Consider the following 19,783-nt stretch of genomic DNA (forward strand, 5'->3'; position numbering starts at 1 on the left):
GTTGGGGGGGGGGGGGGGCACAGTTGGAGGGCTAAGGGCACTGCAGCAGGCTGGAGAGGGGGCATTGGGGTTGGCTGAGTGCTCTCAGTAGGCAATGGGACACTATGGGAGCTGGGGGGCTTTGTAGGGGACATAATGAGAGCTGGGAAGCATTGAGGGTCTGCAGAACCGCTCTGTGAGGGGTTGGGGGCATTGTGGAGGTTGAAGTTTCTCAGGGGTCCTGGGGCCACTATGGGATATTTATGGCAGCTGGGAGGCACTGTGAGAGGGTGAGGCCACTAGGGAGGGTTCTCAGGGGGCCTGGGACAATATGGGAGCTTGGAGGCATTGCGGGGGGCTAGAGGGTCTGCAGCAGGATGGGGGGCTCTATGGAAAGTTGGGGGGGCACTGTGGAGGGCTAAGGGCACTGTAGAAGGCTGGGAGAGAGGGGGCATTGGGGTTGGATTAGTGCTCCCAGGGGGCCATGGGACACTATGGGGGCTTTGAGGGGCACTGGGGAGGCTGAGGGTTCTCAGGGGGCCTGGGGACACAATGAGAGCTGGGAGGCATTGAGGAAGGCTTGAGGGTCTGCAGCAGGATGGGTGGGGGTGCTTTGTGCGAGGTTGGGGGGCATTGTGGAGGCTGACGTTTCTCAGGGGGCCCGGGGATACCGTGGGCCGCTATGGGAGGTTTGGGACACGATTACAGCTGGGAGGCACTGTGGGAGGTTGAGGGTTCTCAGGGGGCCTGGGGACAATATGGGAGCTGGGAGGCATTGTGGGGGGCTAGAGGGTCTGCAGCAGCATGTGGGGCTCTGTGGGAGGTTGGGGGGTACTGTGGAGGGCTAAGGGCACTGCAGCAGGCTGGGGGGAGGGGGGGCATTGGGGTTGGCTGAGTGCTCTCAGGGGGCCATGGGACACTATGGGGACTTTGTGGGAGCTTTGAGGGGCACTGGGGAGGCTGAGGGTTCTCAGGGGGCCTGGTGACACAATGAGAGCTGGGAGGCATTGAGGAGGGCTTGAGGGTCTGCAGCAGAATGGGTGGGGCACTATGTGGGAGGTTGGGAGACATTGTAGAGGCCGAAGTTTCTCAGGGGGCCCGGGGACACCGTGGGCCACTATGGGAGGTTTGGAACACTATTGCAGCTGGGAGGCACTGTGGGAGGGTGAGGGCACTGGGGAGGCTGAGGGTTCTCAGGGGGCCTGGGGACAATATTGAAGCTGGGAGGCATTGTGTGGGGCTACAGGTCTTCAGCAGAATGGGGGGCTCTGTGGGAGGTTGGAGGGCACTGTGGATCACTAAGGGCACTTCAGCAGGCTGGGAGAAGAGGGGTCATTGGGGTTGGCTGAGTGCTCTTTGGGGGCCATGGGACACTATGGGGGCTTTGTGGGAGTTTTGAGGGGCACTGGGGAGGCTGAGGATTCTCAGGGGGCCTGGGGACACAATGAGAGCTGGAAGGCATTGAGAAGGGTTTGAGGGTCTGCAGGAGGATGGGTGGGGGCACTTTGTGGGAGGTTGGGGGGCATTGTGGAGGCTGACGTTTCTCAGGGGGCCCGGGCACACTGTGGGCCACTATTGCAGCTAGGAGGCACTGTGGGAGGGTGAGGGCACTGGGGGGGGGGGGGGCTGAGGCTTTTCAGGGGGCCTGGGAACAATATGGGAGCAGAGAGGCATTGTGGGAGGCTAGGGGGTCTGCAGCAGGATGGGTGGCTCTGTGGGAGGTTGGGGGCACTGTGAAGGGCTAAGGGTTCTCAGGGGGGCCTGGGGCCACTATGGGAGTTTGGGGAAATTATGGCAGCTGGGAGGCACTGTGGGAGGTTGGGGGGGCGCTGGGGAGGCTGTGGGTTCTCAGGGGGCCTGGGGACACTGCAGGCTACTATGAGAGGTTGGAGACATTATGGAAGCTGGAAAGCATTGTGGAGGGTTGGAGGGTCTGCAGCAAGCTGGGGGGCAATGTGGGAGACTGGGGGCTATGAGGGGGCCTGGGAGCACTGTGGGCCACTGTGGGATTTTGGGGGCCCTATGGAAGCTGGGAGACAATGTGGGAGGTTAAGAGATCTGCAGCTGGCTGGAGGCCCAGGATAAGGAAGGAGGCGGCCCGACAGAAGGGGCGCGGCCCAATGACAAAAAAATCACTACCCTAGGGCAGTGATATGCAATTAGCGGACCTCCAGCAAGTGCAGAACTACAAGTCCCATGAGGCATAGCAAGACTGACAGCCACAAGCATGAGACCCAGAGGCAGAGGCATGATGGGACTTGTAGTTTTTGCAACAGCTGGAGGTCCGCTAATTTTATATCCCTGCCCTAGAGAGTATAAGGGGAATAAGCAGCACAAGGAGCCAATCAGTTCATGGGCTTACAAGAAACATGCTGATAGAAGGAGAGATCAGAGGGACAGAGAGATGACCTCTTTACTGTGCTGCTTCTTCTTTCACTGTATAGTCACAGGCTGGGGGCTCGTCCGGGACCACCTGGGCTCAGAGGTTGAATGATGCTGGCCATCAAAGTGGGAATAACATCTAGAGGCAGTACTGCCTCTGGGGGGGGTATCTCATGGATTGAAGGTAAATTTTGCACCAAAAGCTGATTTTATTATTTATTGATCTTTATTTTTTTGGCTGGAGTTTTGCTTTAAATAGTTTCTTTGGTGGCATTTAAAACAATAGCGGCTGCGCCAAAGGGGTAGGCAGAACAGGTGGCCACCTTAGGCGCTTTAGCAGGCAGAGAGGTACAAAAAGCACAACCTACGCTGATGAAGGGGGGGGGGTATTTTCGCTTCGGGTGCTAAAGCACTGGATATACCATTTAGGGCCCATTCACACATTTCCAGTGTGTGTGCGTTTCAGAATTGTAACCGCGTTCCGTTGCCATTCAATGCCAATCTCACCCACGAGGCATCACCCCATCCCGCCTCTCACGCACATCTGTTGCAGAGCACCGTTACATGCAGTAACGCACTCCGCTTGCAGAACGGATGTATAAAACATATATATAGAGAGATAAAATCAGTTTGCAGAAACAGACACTAGATGGCGCTCTGTGCACAGCCTATTCTCATTAGTTTAGCCAAAGATGATACATAGCTGCAGATTTAATATAAAAACTGAACAAATAAATTGACATAATATTTGGGTTTTGGAAAAAGAATTAAAAGTTTAACCAAAACACATCAAATTGGAAAAAAAGAACCCCCCCCCCCCAAGAAAATCCTCATAGTCTGAGAACCCCCGGACCCCTAAGATGATCCAGAATAAAGAGTCCCTGTTATAATGATAGGATCTGTTGCCGACTTGTTTTTAAAGGTGCAGGGCTCCAAGGTGGTCATAGTCATCCTGACTTCTCCATCAAGCAAGTCACTGCCTTGAAACAAGCATCCAAGGCAGGGAGGTCAGACGTTTCAGACGTCACTAGATGCATGCTTGTTGTAGATTATGGGTTTAAGGCGGTTATTTCCAAAAGTATTGGGACGCCTGCCTTTACATGAACTTTGCCCCAGTCTCAGTCCGTAGAGGTTCAATATTGAGTTGGCCCACCCTATGCAGCTATAACAGCTTCAACTCTTCTGGGAAGGCCATCCACAAGGTTTAGGAGTGTTTCTATGGGAATGTTTGACCAGAAGTGCATTTGTGAGGTCAGGCACTGATGTTGGACGAGAAGGCCCTCTAATTCATCCTAAAAGTGTTCTAATAGGTTGAGGTCAGGGACTCTGTGCAGGCCAATCAAGTTCCTGCACCCCAAACTTGCCCATCCATGTCTTTATGGACCTTGCACTGGTGCTCAGTCATGGAACAGGAAGGGGCCCATCCCCAAGCTGAAATTGTCCAAAATGTCTTGGCATGCTGACCCCTTAAGAGTTTCCCTCACCGGAACTAAGACCCCTTTCACACCACACCGCCCATTGCGTCAGCGGTAAAACGCCGCTATTTTTAGCAGCGTTTTACCGCCGGATTTGCGGCGCATTTCGGGCACTTTTACCCCCCCGCTAGCAGCCGCGAAAGTGTTAAAACTGTCGGCAATACGCCGCAATAGTGGCGTTTTGCAGGCGGTATTACAGCGCTGCCCCATTGATTTCAATGGGGAGCAGCGGTGGAGGAGCGGTAAACACACCGCTCCAAAGAAGCCGCTGGCAGGACTTTTTTCTGATGTCCTGCCAGCGCACCGCTGTAGTGTGAAAGCCCTCGGGGCTTTCACACTACAGACAATGGTGCAGCTTCTTTAGGGCGGATTGCAGGCGCTATTTCTAACGCTATAGCGCCTGCAAAACGCCCTGGTGTGAAAGGGGTCTAAGGGGGCCAAGCCCAACTTCTGAAAAACAATTGCTGCAATACCCACCTTCAATCTAGAGAATTCCCCTGCAGTACTTTGGTCTACTACTAGATGTCCTCAGTCTGATGGCCGGTATCATTCAACCCACTTCCTCTAAACCAGGGATATACAATTAGCGGACCTCCAGCTGTTACAAAACTACAAGTCCCATCATGCCTCTGGGTGTCATGCTTGAGTCTTGCTATGCCTCATGGGACTTGTAGTTCTGCAACAGCTGGAGGTCCGCTAATTGCATATCCTTGTGCTCTAAACTCAGGTCATCCCGGACGAGCCCCCAACCTGCAAATGGACAGCGATAGGAGAAGCAGCACAGTGATGAGCTCATCTCTCCATCACTCTGCTCTTCTCCTCCTATCAGCATGCTTCTTGTCAGCACATGGGACTAATTGGCTCCTTGTGCTGCTTCTTCCTCTCACACATCCCTGCTGTACAAGTTACATTCAGGTGCTTACATAAAAAAAAATTAAAAAATAACGATATATTAACCACCTCAATACAGGACACTTACACCTCCTTTTCAGCTTTCAGCGCTGTCACACTTTAAAAGACAATTGCGTGGTCGTGCTACACTGTAACCATGTGACATTGTTATCATTTTCTTCACACAGATAGAGCTTTCTTTTGGTGGTATTTAATCACTCCTGGGTTGTTTTTTTGGGGAAAAATAAATAAAATAACCAAAAATGTAACAAAAAAAAAAAGTTTTCATAGTTTGGCAGTAAATTTTGTAATTAAGTAATTTTTCTTCTTCACTGATGGGCACTGATGAGGTGGCACTTATGGGCACTGATGAGGTGGCACAAATATGCCACACTTATGGGCACTAATAGGTGGCACTGATATGTGGAACTGATGAGCACTGATAGGTGGCATTGATGGGTGGCACTGGTGGGTACAGGGCACAGATAGGCAGTACTGGTGGGTACAGATAGTCAGCACTGGTGGGCATTGATGGGCAGCAGTGATGGGCATTGATGGGCAGCACTGGCTGGCATCACCAATGGCCACTGATTGCTGGCATTTGTGGGCACAGATTGCTGGCACTTGTGGGCACAGTTTGCTGGCACTTGTGGGCACAGATTGCTGGCACTTGTGGGCACAGTTTGCTGGCACTTGAGGGCACAGATTGCTGGCACTTGTGGGCACAGATTGCTGGCAGTGTTGGGCAATCATTGCTGGCACCGGGGTGGGGGGGCACTTAATTGTAAACAGGGCACTGATGATCAGTGCCCCGATTACACACCTAGCTGTCCCCTGTGAGGAGATGCTGCTCGGCTCCTGTATTGTCACAGCCTCTACACCACATGCGCCCCCTGGTGGAGACTACAAGCGGCTGTGCCAACGTGCCCTACACAGGCACATTCCACCATTATCCCCATCAGGAAGCCCATCCCCAGTAATGACAGGCAGCTGACCCTGGAGGGCACACAGACAGGAAGTGGCTGCAAAAAGGCTGCAGGAAATCAAATGGAAACAAGGATAAAAAAAACAGTATTTTAATTTTTTTTAAAAGGCATTTTTTTTTTTTTTATTATAAATGGTGCTTCAGTATACACAACGTTATACAGTTAGGGTTTAAATGAAAGCAGAACTAAATCCTAACTAAAGAAGATTTAGTTGGTCAAAGTGCACTTTTCGTCTTTTGTTTCACATCACAGGACTGCTGATCTCCTGCAGCCTCATTGCAGCCTATTCCAGTCTGTGTGCAGTCTAAGCAACATGGCATTTATTGGGGGAGGTTCCCTCTGGGGACAACAGCGCACCATGCCTGTGAAATCAGCATCAGTGCAGCCAGTTGTAGTCTCTGCTGAGAGCATGTGACAGGGTGACAACCAGTGGCATCACTAGGGGGGGGGCTTTTGGGGCTATAGCTCAGAATCTGGGGCCCATAGCCCCGAGTCTCTGCAGGGGTCCCCAAGGGGAAGGGAAGCTCTCTGGGGACCCTGATGTAGGTGGGGGCTCTCTGGGGACTTTGATTTAAGGGGGAGGCTCTCTGGGGACCCTGATTTAAGGGGGAGGCTCTCTGGGGACCCTGATTTAAGGGGGAGGCTCTCTGGGGACCCTGATTTAAGGGGGAGGCTCTCTGGGGACCCTGATTTAAGGGGGAGGCTCTCTGGGACCCTGATTTAAGGGGGGACTCTCTGGGGACCCTGATTTAAGGGGGGCTCTATGGGGACCCTAATGTAAGTGGGGGGCTCTCTGGGGACCCTGATGTAAGTGGGGGGCTCTCTGGGGACCCTGATGTAAGTGGGGGCTCTCTAAGGACCATGATGTAAGTGGGGGGCTCTCTGGGAACCTTGATTTAAGGGGGGCTCTGGGGATGTATATACACACCCAAGCTTTCTTTACTAGCCCCAGATCTTTTGTATCCCTAGCAACGCCCCTTGTGACAACACAGGAGCACTGTTGGGAACCAGGGACACAGTTGTCACCCTCCAACAGGAAGTTTCTAAACAAAAAAACCTTCATGGCGGGATCACCAGGGATTATTTTAATGTGTTGAAATGGCCACTTCACTTCCATTAGAAGCCCATGTGACAGGGTGACAACGCAAGAGCGCAATCGGGAGATAAGGACAAACTGTTGTCACTAGGGTTGCACTTATACCGTTTTTTTGTTTTTTTTTAAATCAACGATACCGAGTACAGATACTTTGCAGTGCGATTTACATCAATACAAAAGGAATTGAAGAAAATTGCACTGCAAAGAATTGCATGCAATATGAACAGGAATGCGGTGCGATTCCTGTCCGAATCGCATGCAATTTCCCCCACCGCTCCTACGTGTGTGGATTAAAGCACCATTTACTGGGCAGTTTAAAAAAAATGTTGGAACTTACAGTACAGATCTGGCCACATGCAAAACAATCTACATACAGCAGGTATCCCGGTCCGCCGATGTTAGCAAATCACGGCCACTAGAGGCGCTCACAGGGCATGGAGGAGAAGTTGCGGGATGAAGTGGGTATAGGGAGGATCTGATGTCAGCTCTACATCTCCTCCAGCCCTGTGAGCATCTCCAGCGGCCGTGATTTGCCATCATCGGCGGACTGGGGGGCACCTATGTAGATTAATTTGCATGTGGCCAGATTTGTACGGCAGCTTCTAACATTTTTTAAACTGCCCACTAGATGGCGCTTTAATCCCTTTCTATACACACAAGAGCAGTGGTGAGGGAAATCCCACGTGATTCTTTGCAGTGCGATTTGCACCCATTCATTTTGTATTGGCGCAAAGTACTGTATCAGGGGGGATTTGTGCAAGTACTTGCCCAAATGCTTGGTATCGTTATCGGAGCATCCCTAGTTGTCACCCTGCAACAGTAAGTGTCTAAACAAGGACCTTCATGGCGGGATCACCAGGGATTAATGTTAAAGACTGAAAAACACTTTTTGGGGGCGACATTAAGACGGCGAAGCTTCTATGACAAGTCGGTGATGTAATCTCCATCCAAAGCCGAACCAGATATGGGCCTGTCCACTCAAATTCTACACCAAACTGGTCCAATCAGGTATTTATGGAGCTGCCCACCATTTATGAGATCAGATGTTGGACTGAAATTCCTGGATCACTGTTGGCGTTCCAACTCACCCCAAAGGTGTTCAGTAGGGTTGAGGTCTGGGGTTTGTGAAGGCCACTTGAGTTCCACCAAACCAAACAGGTCAAACCATGCCTTTATCGAGCTGGCCCCCATTTGTGAGGTCAATGTTGGATGAGAAGACCTAGTTGGCAATTGGTGTCCCAATTCATCTCAAAGGTGAGCAGTAGGGTTGAGGTCAGGGCTCTGTGCAGGACACTCGAGTTCCTCCACACCAAACCCTATCTTTATGGAGCTGGATTTGTCACAGTTGTGATGGAACAGTTGGGGTCTTCACCAAACTATTACCACGAGGTTGGAAGAGCCCCAAACTTCTACAATGTCTTGTATACTGTAGTATCAAGTGTACCCTTCATGAGACACACCTAAACTCAACCACATGGAGGTATGATGTGGCACGTCGGTGTGCCTTGTGATAGGAGGAGGCAGGCGCACATTTGGAACTGCACTGAAACGCGTCAAAACGCATCAAAAACGCACTGGAAGGCACATGTCCTAACGAGCAAGGTCCACTGATTCCTCCTGCATTGAATTGTATTGTTGAATTGTACTCTCTGCCCTCGTGTTGTAAAGCGCTGCACAACACAATCTGTTGGGGTTATATAAATCCTGTATAATAATAATAATAATAAATAATAATATTTTCTGCAACTGGCATCAAATGAGATTTAAAAAAAAAGGGGGGTGGGGGGATGCACTGGAACGCATTTAAAACGCGTCAAAAACACATTTTGACATCAAATTTTGATTTAGTCTCAACTAAAATGGCATTTTAGTTTTAGTCCTATTTTAGTCAACTAAAATCTCCAGTGCATTTTAGTCAACTAAAATCTGATGGGTTTAGTTAAAATGTTAATACATTATTTCTTTAGAACTGCCAAACATATTATACTCCTCGAGTAAAAATTGAATAACATGTTTATTATTTACGGTATTAAGGTTTGAACATGCACTACATACACAGATTTAACCGTTGTGATATAAATTCAATTTAGTTTTAGTCGTATTTTAGTCCTTTGAGTGAAACGTCATTTTAGTTTTAGGTTCGTTTAAATTTGGTACTATTATAATTCTGATACATCCAAAACGTCCGCAAAAACGAAAATTCGTCCGAATTTTAATTCGGACCGAAAACAAACCGCACATGTCTATTGTCAATGGGCCGTCTTCGGTGTGAGTCACGGTACTGTGCAAAAAGAAATGCTGTAAAGTAAGAATGCTTTAAAAAAAAAAAAATTAAAAAAATTATATTATATTATTTTTATATATATATATATATATATATATATATATATATATATATATACAGTGGTGTGAAAAAGTGTTTGCCCCCTTCCTCATTTCCTGTTCCTTTGCATGTTTGTCACACTTAAGTGTTTCGGAACATCAAACCAATTTAAACAATAGTCAAGGACAACACAAGTAAACACAAAATGCAATTTGTAAATGAAGGTGTTTATTATTAAAGGTGAAAAAAAATCCAAACCATCATGGCCCTGTGTGAAAAAGTGATTGCCCCCTAAACCTAATAACTGGTTGGGCCACCCTTAGCAGCAACAACTGCAACCAAGCGTTTGCGATAACGTGCAATGAGGCTTTTACAGCGTCCTGGAGGAATTTTGGCCCACTCATCTTTGCAGAATTGTCCTAATTCAGTTACATTAGAGGGTTTTTGAGCATGAACGGCCTTTTTAAGGTCATACCACAACATCTCAATAGGATTCAGGTCAGGACTTTGGCTAGGCCACTCCAAAGTCTTCATTTTGTTTTTCTTCAGCCATTCGGTGGTGGACTTGCTGGTGTGTTTAGGATCATTGTCCTGCTGCAGAACCCAAGTTCGTTTCAGCTTGAGTACACGAACAGATGGTCATTCTCCTTCAGGATCTCTTGGTAGACAGCAGAATTCATAGTTCCTTTTATAACGGCAAGTCTTCCAGGTCCTGAAGCAGCAAAACAGCCCCAGACCATCACACTACCACCACCATATTTTACTGTTGGTATAATGTTCTTTTTATGAAATGCAGTGTTCCTTCTACGCCAGATATACTTGGACACACACCTTGCAAAGAGTTCCACTTTTGTCTCATCGGTCCACAGAATGTTGTCCCAAAAGTCTTGGGGATCATCAAGATGTGTTGTGGAGAAATTGAGACGAGCTTTGATGTTCTTTTTGCTCAGCAGTGGTTTTCTCCTTGGAACTCTGCCATGCAGGCCATTTTTGCCCAGTCTTTTCCTGATGGTGGAGGCATGAACGCTGACCTTAACTGAGGCAAGTGAGGCCTGCAGTTCCTTGGACGTTGTTGTGGGGTCTTTTGTGACCTCTTGGATGAGTCGTCGCTGCGCTCTTGGGGTAATTTTGGGCGGCCGGCCACTCCTGGGAAGGTTCACCACTGTTCCATGTCTTCGCCATTTGTGGATAATGGCTCTCACTGTGGTTCGCTGGATTCCCAAAGCTTTGGAAATGGCTTTATAACCCTTTCCAGACTGATAGATCTCAATTACTTTCTTTCTCAATTGTTCCTGAATTTCTTTGGGTCTCGGCATGATGTGTAGCTTTTAAGGATCTTCTGGTGGACCTTACTGTGTCAAGCAGCTCCTATTTAAGTGATGCCTTGATTGTGAACAGGTGTGGCAATAATCAGGCCTGGGTGTGGCTAGAGAAATTGAACTCAGGTGTGGACAACCACAGTTATAGTATGTTTTAACAAGGGGGGCAATCACTTTTTCACACAGGGCCATGATGGTTTGGATTTTTTTTCACCTTTAATAATAAACACCTTCATTTACAAATTGCATTTTGTGTTTACTTGTGTTGTCCTTGACTATTGTTTAAATTGGTTTGATGTTCCGAAACACTTAAGTGTGACAAACATGCAAAGGAACAGGAAATGAGGAAGGGGGCAAACACTTTTTCACACCACTGTATATATATATATATATTTTTTTTTTTCATTGTTTATTTAATGCTGTAAAGTAAGAATGCTTTAAAATTATTATTTTTTTTCATTGTTTATTTTTATCAATTTACAAAATGCAAAGTGAGCGAGCAAAAGGAAAAATCAAAATCAAATCAATATTTGGTGTGACTACCCTTTGGCATCAAACTGGCGTCAATTCTAAAGTTGGACAACAATGGTCAAAAGGAGCGTACTAACGGTAAGATTTAAGGACAACAGTCTGTCAACAGGCAATCCCCTGCCAACGATCGTACCGTGTGTTACGAGGCTTTACACTTGCACATTTTGTACACTTGCACACATTTAGGGATTTTGTCGGATTAGAGTCAGGCGTATGATTAACCATTTTATACCAAGCAGGCGCTAATGATCATCAATGTCATATGTAGGTTGAAACACAGGGGTTGATTTACTAAAACCGAAGAGGGCAAAATCTGAGGCAGCTGTGCCTGGCAGCCAATCAGCTTCTAACTTCAACTTTTTCAATTAAGCTTTGGCAATTAAAACCTGGAAGCTGATTGGTTCAATGCAGAGCTGCACCCGTTTTCCAGTTTTAGCAAATCATCCTGTCAGGGCTGAGCTCAGCCCTTCCTTCTCTGAGCTGGCCGCTGAGCTGTCGGCTAATTGCCAGCTCCCGTCTTTCCACAGTTACTCAGCTGTTGATGATATCCTGCTCGTCAGTTCTGCCTATTTAAGCCGTCCAGTCCAGAGGCAGGGGCGGATTGACCATTCAGGCGCTCGGGCATTGCCCGAGGGCCCCATGCCACTAAGGGGCCCCATCAGGGTTGCTAGCCTCAAAAAAAAAAAACAGGGACAGTATGTAAAAATCTGTGTTTTTTTTTAAATCTCAAGATTATAGCTGCCCCGCCTCTCCAGTACCTTTTCAGTCTGTGTATACTATATGTGTGTATGTGTATACTGTGTATCCCCATTTTATTTTGCCTGGGGGGCCCAAAATCTCCTATTGCCCGGGGGCCCCATAATCTCCTATTGCCCGGGGGCCCCATAATCTTCTCCTATTGCCCGGGGGCCCCATGAGTTGAGAGATCCTCAGTCCACCCCTGTCCAGAGGATCTCTGCCTTCACCTTGGTCAACATCACAAGAAACTATCTCCTGCGTTCCTGTTTTTGCCGACCGACTCCTGTAAATATACGTCGACACTTTGAAGATGGATATCTCGGTAACGGCAGAAACTGCTGCCACAACCGAGGTATCCATCTCTTCAGGAACCGGTCGTGTTTACGATAATGGTGGTCTCTGGGGCGCATTCGCCGCGAAATCACCGCTATCTCCCGCCGCTTACCAGAGCCGTAGGCAGCGGCGGAGACGATCGGGTCCTTGTTGTGGGCGGGTATGGAGATGACTGAGGGGAAGATGGCCCCCACCCCTCTCCATACCATAGCAGGGCAGAAGCAACATTATAACGTCACTCCCGCCCATACCCCATATGTCCAGTTTTTTTATTTTATTTTTTTATTGCATTTTAGTTCAAATATGAGATTTGAGGTCTTTCTAACTTCAGATCTCATATTTAAGAAGACCTGTCATGCTTTTTTCTATTACAAGGGATGTTTACATTTCTTGTAATAGGAATAAAAGTGACCCAATTTATTTATTTATTTTTAACAGTGAAAAAATAAATAAAATCAAGTAAAATAAATTTAAAAAAAAAACGTCCCGACGAGCTTGCGCGCAGAAGTGAGCACATACACGAGTAGAGCCCGCATATGAAAACAGTGACCAAACCACACATGTGAGGTATCGCCGCAATCGTTAGAACGAGAGCAATAATTCTAGCCCTAGACCTTCTCTAACTCAAAACATGCAACCTGTAAAAAATTTTAAACGTCGCCTATGGAGATTTTTAAGGGTACAAGTTTGACGCCATTCCACGAGCGGGCGCAATTTTGAAGCGTGACGTGTTGGGTATCAATTTACTTGGCATGACATTATCTTTCACAATATAAAAAAAATTGGGCTAACTTTACTCTTGTCTTATTTTTTTATTAAAAAAAGTAATTAAAAAAAAAAAAGGGCGCTTGTAAGACTGCTGCGCAAATACGGTGTGAAAAAAAAGTATTGCAATAACCGCCATTTTATTCTCTAGGGTGTTCGAAAAAAAAAACAATATATAATGTTTGGGGGTTCGAAGTAATTTTCTAGCAAAAAAAAAAAACTTTTAAACTTGTAAACACCAAAATCTCAAAACCAGGCTAGCCCTTAAGTGGTTGGCTTTGCTGACATCCCTTCTGGCTCCAGATCCTGCTTGCTGTTCCACTACATTGATCCCTGACTTCTGGCTTGGCTGACTATCCGGTTCGGTTACCGAACTCTGGCCATGTTTTGACTACGTTTGTTCTTTTTACTTTTATTATTAAACAAGTGTGATTTAACTGTACTTCTGTCTCGGCCTATTTTATGGTTTCTGACACGACCCTACGGTCATTAACTGAAACCGAAACAGCTGCATAGGAGGCCTACATTTGGGTGAGGAACAGCCAAACTCTGCTACTAAGGTGAAGTTGTGGAAGACCTTGTCATATCACAGGGTATACACCATGAGCACAGCAACAAGACACAAGCAGGTTATACTGAAAAAGCAAGGTATCTCCAAGGCAAAGATTTCAAAGTAGACTGGGGATTCAAGATGTGCTCTTTTGAAGAAGCACAAAGAATCGGGCAACGTTGAGAACCGTAGAGTCAGTGGTCGGCCAAGGAAACCAAATGCAGATGAAAGACACATCATGCTTACTTACTTCCCTTCCACATTGGAAGATTTCCAGCAGTGCCATCAGCACAGAACTGGAGGAAACCAGTGCGACCCCGGTACACCCACCTACTGTCCAGAGGAGTCCAATGTGGAAACAAGGCTAAGTGACTCAACTATGCAGAAAAACATAGGAACTAGGGTGCAGAAACATGGCAGCAGGTGTTCTGGACTGATGAACTATTTGGCTGTAGCAGGAGACAGTTTGTTGGGGGAAGGACTGAAGAGCAATAAAATAATGAGTTTCTGCAGCCAACCGTGAAGCATGGTGGATGTTCGTTGCATTTCTGCACATGGATTTGGAGATTTGGTCAGGATCAATGCTGAAAAAATACAGGCAGATACTTCTCCATCATGCCAAACCATCAGGGAGGTGTGCGATTGGCCCCAATTTTTTTCAGCAGCAGGACAATGACCCCAAACATACAGCCAATGTCATTAAGAACTATCTTCAGCCTAAAATAAAAAAGAAGAGCCCTGGAAGTGATGGTTTGGCCCCCATATAGCCCGGATCTCAACTTCATGGAGTTTGTCTGGGATTATATAAAGAGATCTGTCAGGACTGGGCTCAGCCCTTCCTTCTCAGAGCTGGCCGCTCAGCTGTCGGCTAATTGCCAGCTCCTATCCCTCCACAGTTACTCAGCTGTTGACGATATCCTGCTCGTCAGTCATGCCTACTTAAAGAGGAAGTAAACCCTGATGGGTTTACTTCCTCTTTGTCTCCCTGCAAAAGTAAAGTGACACATAATGGGCTACTATTCGATGCGATGCATAGTAGCCCATTATGTGTCACTTACCTGACACAGGAGCCAGCAATGTCACCGCTGTGCCCTGTAGTCCGGAGCATCCATCTTCTTCCGGGTATCGCTGCTCCGGGCACTCACAGCGCCGGAGCAGCAATGATGTCACTCCCGCGCATGCGCACCAGAGCCGCCACTAACGGCATATCGCCGTAAGCAGTGGTAGGTTTCTGTTACATCAGAGGGGGGAGGGGTCACCCACACGTCATTGGGGAAGCTTGGCTTCCCCATTTGCGTCAGAGGGGGGCGGGTTCAGGTGAAGGGTGGCCCCGCCCTCTGCATATAAGAAACGTCAGGCCACCGGGATCCCGTAGTGTCTCCTCCGTGGAGACAGAAGATGGAAGGATTAGCTGCGCTGGATCAGATCAGCCATCGTTGGACCCCGGAGAGATGATCATCCGTCGCTGGATAGCAAGAGTGGATTACCACCGCTGGAATCTTTTTTTTTTTTTTTAATAAAGGAATTTTTCAAAAGTGTGTTTGTCTTATTTAACAAATATTTACACTTTCTTTGTGAAATGTTAGGGGTACCCCCTTACCATTGCAAACAGGGGGGGGGTGGGATCTGGGGGTCCCCTTGTTAAAGGGGGCTTCCAGATTCTGATAAGCCCGCCGCCCGCAGACCCCCACAACCACCGGCCAGGGTTGTGGGGATGAGGCCCTTGTCCCCATCAACATGGGGACATGGTGCTTTGGGGGGGACCCCAAAGCAGCCTCCCAATGTTGAGGGCATGTGGCCTGGTACGGTTCAGGAGGGGGGGGGGGGCGCTCTCTCATCCCCCGCTCTTTTTCCTGCGGCCTGCCAGGTTGCGTGCTCGGCTAAAGGGTCTAGTATGGATTATTAGGGGGACCCCCACGTCAATTTTTTAAAAAAAATTTGACGCAGGGTTCCCCTTAATATCCATACCAGACCTGAAGGGCTGGGTAATTGAATTTGGGGGAACCCCACGCTTTTTTTTTTCTTTTTGTTTTAAATCAATGACTTTCAATGACTGTTCTCTGTATTACGGGAGCCGACAATTCATTATAGCCGCGAGTGATTTTAAATGACTTTTTTTCCTTGCGAAATGACACTTTGTGCAGCGACAGTTCTAAGCACCAGAAACATGCGCCCTTTCACAGGCATACTATAGACACCCCCCAGGTACGAAATTTAAAGGAATATTACACTTTTATTGTTTCACTTTAATCATTATTAAAATCACTGCTCCCGAAAAAACATTAGTTTTTAAAACTTTTTTTTGCATTGATCCATGTCCGCTGGGGCAGGACCCGGGTCCCCAAACACTTTTTAGGACAGTAACTTGCATATTAGCCTTTAAAATTAGCACTTTAGAATCTTTTCTCTCTGTCAAATCTTTTCTCGCTCTGTCGAATCTTTTCTCTATATAATCTTGGACTAATAGAGGTAAGGTTAGGCACATTCGACCACAGGTTCTATAGACACAGATTGTTATTGTCAGATTCACGTCGAATCTCCTATTCTATATCGAACTGTTGTAACAACAAAAACGAAAATAAAGCATTTATTTATGTCAGATCTTTCGTTTTTCGGATTCTGCACTTTCGTTATAGTTTGTCAAAACCAAAAATTATTATTATTATTATTATTATTCAGGATTTATATAGCGCCAGCAATTTACGCAGCGCTTTACAATATAAGAGGGAGACAATACAGTTACAATACAATTAAATACAAAAGGATTAAGAGGACCCTGCTCAGAAGAGCTTACAATCTAAAAGGGTGGGGCAGGTGGTACAGAAGGTTATAACTGTTGGGAATGAGTTTATGGAAGTGGTAGGAGATTAGTTTGAGACGTGATAGGCTTCCCTGAATAAAAATGAAAATGCCTGAAATTTGGACGAAAATGCATTCGGACGAAAACGAATTCACATGTCTACCAAATACAGGGCAATCTTAGAAGTAAACCTGGGGCGGAGGTTCACCTTCCAGCAGGACAACGACCCTAAACATACAGCCAGAGCTACAATGGAATGGTTTAGATCAAAGCATATTCATGTGTTAGAATGGCCCAGTCAAAGTCCAGACTTAAATCCAATTGAGAATCTGTGGCAAGACTTGAAAATTGCTGTTTACAGATGTTCTCCATCCAATCTGACAGAGCTTGAGATATTTACAAAGAAGAATGTGCAAAAATGTCCTCTCTAGATGTGCAAAGCTGGTAGAGACATCGCCAAAAAGACTTGCAGCTGTAATTGCAGTGGAAGGGGGTTCTACAAAGTATTGACTCAGGGGGGCGCCATACAAATGTACCCCCCACTTTTCACAGATTTCAAATATTTGGAAAACCATTTATCTTTCTCCTTCCACTTCACAATTATGCACCACTTTGTGTTGGTCTATCACATAAAATCACAATAAAATACACTTACGTTTTTGGTGGTAACATGACAAAATGTGCAAAATTTCAAGGGGGTATGAATACTTTAAGGCAGTGGTCATCAACCCTGTCCTCAGGGCCCACTAACAGGCCAGGTTTGCAAGATAACTGAAATACATCCCAGGTGATATAATTTGCTGTTCAGTGATTACAGTATTCTAGTCTGCATCTCCCCAAGGTAATACATAAAACCTGGCCTGTTAGTGGGCCCTGGGGACAGGTTCGATGACCACTGCTTTAAGGCACTGTACCTTGGACTGTTTATTTTCCAAAAAGGGGTCATTTGGGGGGTATTTTGTACTGTTCTGGTATCTTAGGGCCTCAAGAAATATACATATACCATAGTCTGTAGGCTCTATGACTTCCACACAGGCTAACAGATATTCACTGATTTAGGTTATTTTACCAAAGGAATTTAGCAGAGTAAATACCGGCCTAAATTTTTGAAGAAAAATTACTTATTTGCTTAATTTTCTGTAGCCAAGACCCGGGCCTCTCCAAGCCCAATAGGGACCTCCAGAGTCGGGGACAGCCGACATCCTTCTGTATAGAGTGGGTCACGAAGTATGGTGGGTGCAATGCAAGGTAGATTAATGGGCGCCAGGCACTTCTTAAAGTATTTGTAAACCCATACAAACCACTTTGACCTACAGGTAAGCCTAGATTAAGGCTTACCTGTAGGTCCAAGAAATATCTCCTAAACCTACACGGTTCAGGAGATATTTGCCGAAAGACAGGCACTGCTGTCTACGGCGCATGCACGGTAGACAGCGGCGCGCAGGCACACTGAGCGCGCCGCTGTCAACGGCGATATGCCACGAGTGGCGGCTCCCGTGCGCATGAGCGGGAGTGACGTCATTGCGGCTTCGCCGAATGACAGCGGCGGAGCGGCGAGACCCACCAAGAAGATGGATGCGGCGGACTACAGGGGACAGCGGTGACTTCGCTGGCTCCTGTGTCAGGTAAGTGACACATAATGGACTACTATGCGATGCATAGTAGTCCATTATGCTTTACCTTTGCAGGAAATGAAAGAGGAAGTAAACTCATCAGGGTTTACTTCCTCTTTAAATGCAAAGAGATTTATTATCTCTTGAGAGGAACTGTGGGAGAGACGGTTAGAGCCAGGACACACTGTAGTACTTGCAATGTTACTTTAGCAGACTCAGGGGCGGATCCAGGGGGGGGCAACGGGTCAATTGCCCCCTCCGAGAATACCGCCAGCTGATGACAGCACGGCCGGTTCCACGGGTACCCGCGCGGCCGGTTCCACGGGTGCCAGCGCGTCCGGTTCCGCGGGTACCCGCGCTGAGTGGACGGGTGAGGGGGGGGCAGCTGGGCGGCTTAGGAGGGCTGCTGGCCAATCAGGAAGCCAGCAGGCAGGGGAGCAAGGAGATTACATCATCTCTCACTGCCCTGCATCCCTCCAGTTCCGCCCTCTGTGCAGGAAGCTGTGTGCAGCAGAGAGATTACATCATCTCTCTGCTGCCTATCTTCACTCTGGACTCAACAAAAGACCACCTTAGCAGAAAAGTGACACAGTAGGTGACAATACGCAATGTGTGGCAGGCTACGTGGCAAGTGGCAATCCGCAATGTGTGGCAGACTACGTGGCAAGTGGCAATCCGCAATGTGTGGCAGACTACGTGGCAAGTGGCAATCCGCAATGTGTGGCAGACTACGTGGCAAGTGGCAATCCGCAATGTGTGGCAGACTACGTGGCAAGTGGCAATCCGCAATGTGTGGCAGACTACGTGGCAAGTGGCAATCCGCAATGTGTGGCAGACTACGTGACAAGTGGCAATCCGCAATGTGTGGCAGGCTACGTGGCAAGTGGCAATCCGCAATGTGTGGCAGGCTACGTGGCAAGTGGCAATCCGCAATGTGTGGCAGGTGACGTGGCAAGTGACAATCCGCAATGTGTGGCAGGCTACGTGGCAAGTGGCAATCCGCAATGTGTGGCAGACTACGTGGCAAGTGGCAATCCGCAATGTGTGGCAGGCTACGTGGCAAGTGGCAATCCGCAATGTGTGGCAGGTGACGTGGCAAGTGACAATCCGCAATGTGTGGCAGGCTACGTGGCAAGTGGCAATCCGCAATGTGTGGCAGGCAACGTGGCAAGTGACAATCCGCAATGTGTGGCAAGTGACGTGGCAAGTGACAATCCCCAATGTGTGGCAGGTGACGTGGCAAGTGGCAATCCGCAATGTGTGGCAGGCTACGTGGCAATCCGCAATGTGTGGCAGGCTACGTGGCAAGTGACAATCCGCAATGTGTGGCAGGTGACGTGCCAAGTAACAATCCGCATTTGGTGACAAGTGACGTGGCAAGTGACAATCCGCATTTGGTGGCAGGCGACATGGCAAATGACACCCTCAGGGCTCCCACTGATTCTGCATTATGGTGAGTTGAACCATTTAATTTTATATTACAATGTATTAATAGAAATAATGCGCTTCAATCATCCTGACACCATAACAACCATGGTGCCGTAATGATTGAAGCGCCAATACCAGCCATTTCCCATATAAATTGCCCCCAAAAAAACATTTTATAGCAGTGCCCCTCCCGAGACTGGACTCTGGATCCGCCCCTGAGCAGACTCCAAGACTTCTATAGGTAGACAGCCAGGCAAGGAAAGGCATCCAGCAAGACACCACATATGCATGTACAGTGGTGTGAAAAAGTGTTTGCCCCCTTCCTCATTTCCTGTTCCTTTGCATGTTTGTCACACTTAAGTGTTTCGGAACATCAAACCAATTTAAACAATAGTCAAGGACAACACAAGTAAACACAAAATGCAATTTGTAAATGAAGGTGTTTATTATTAAAGGTGAAAAAAAATCCAAACCATCATGGCCCTGTGTGAAAAAGTGATTGCCCCCTAAACCTAATAACTGGTTGGGCCACCCTTAGCAGCAACAACTGCAACCAAGCGTTTGCGATAACGTG

This window comes from Lithobates pipiens, unplaced genomic scaffold, assembly GCF_037356315.1.
Source record: "Lithobates pipiens isolate NorthernLeopardFrog02 unplaced genomic scaffold, aLitPip1_a1.2 Scaffold_30, whole genome shotgun sequence".
In the NCBI taxonomy this organism is placed as follows: Eukaryota; Metazoa; Chordata; class Amphibia; order Anura; family Ranidae; genus Lithobates; species Lithobates pipiens.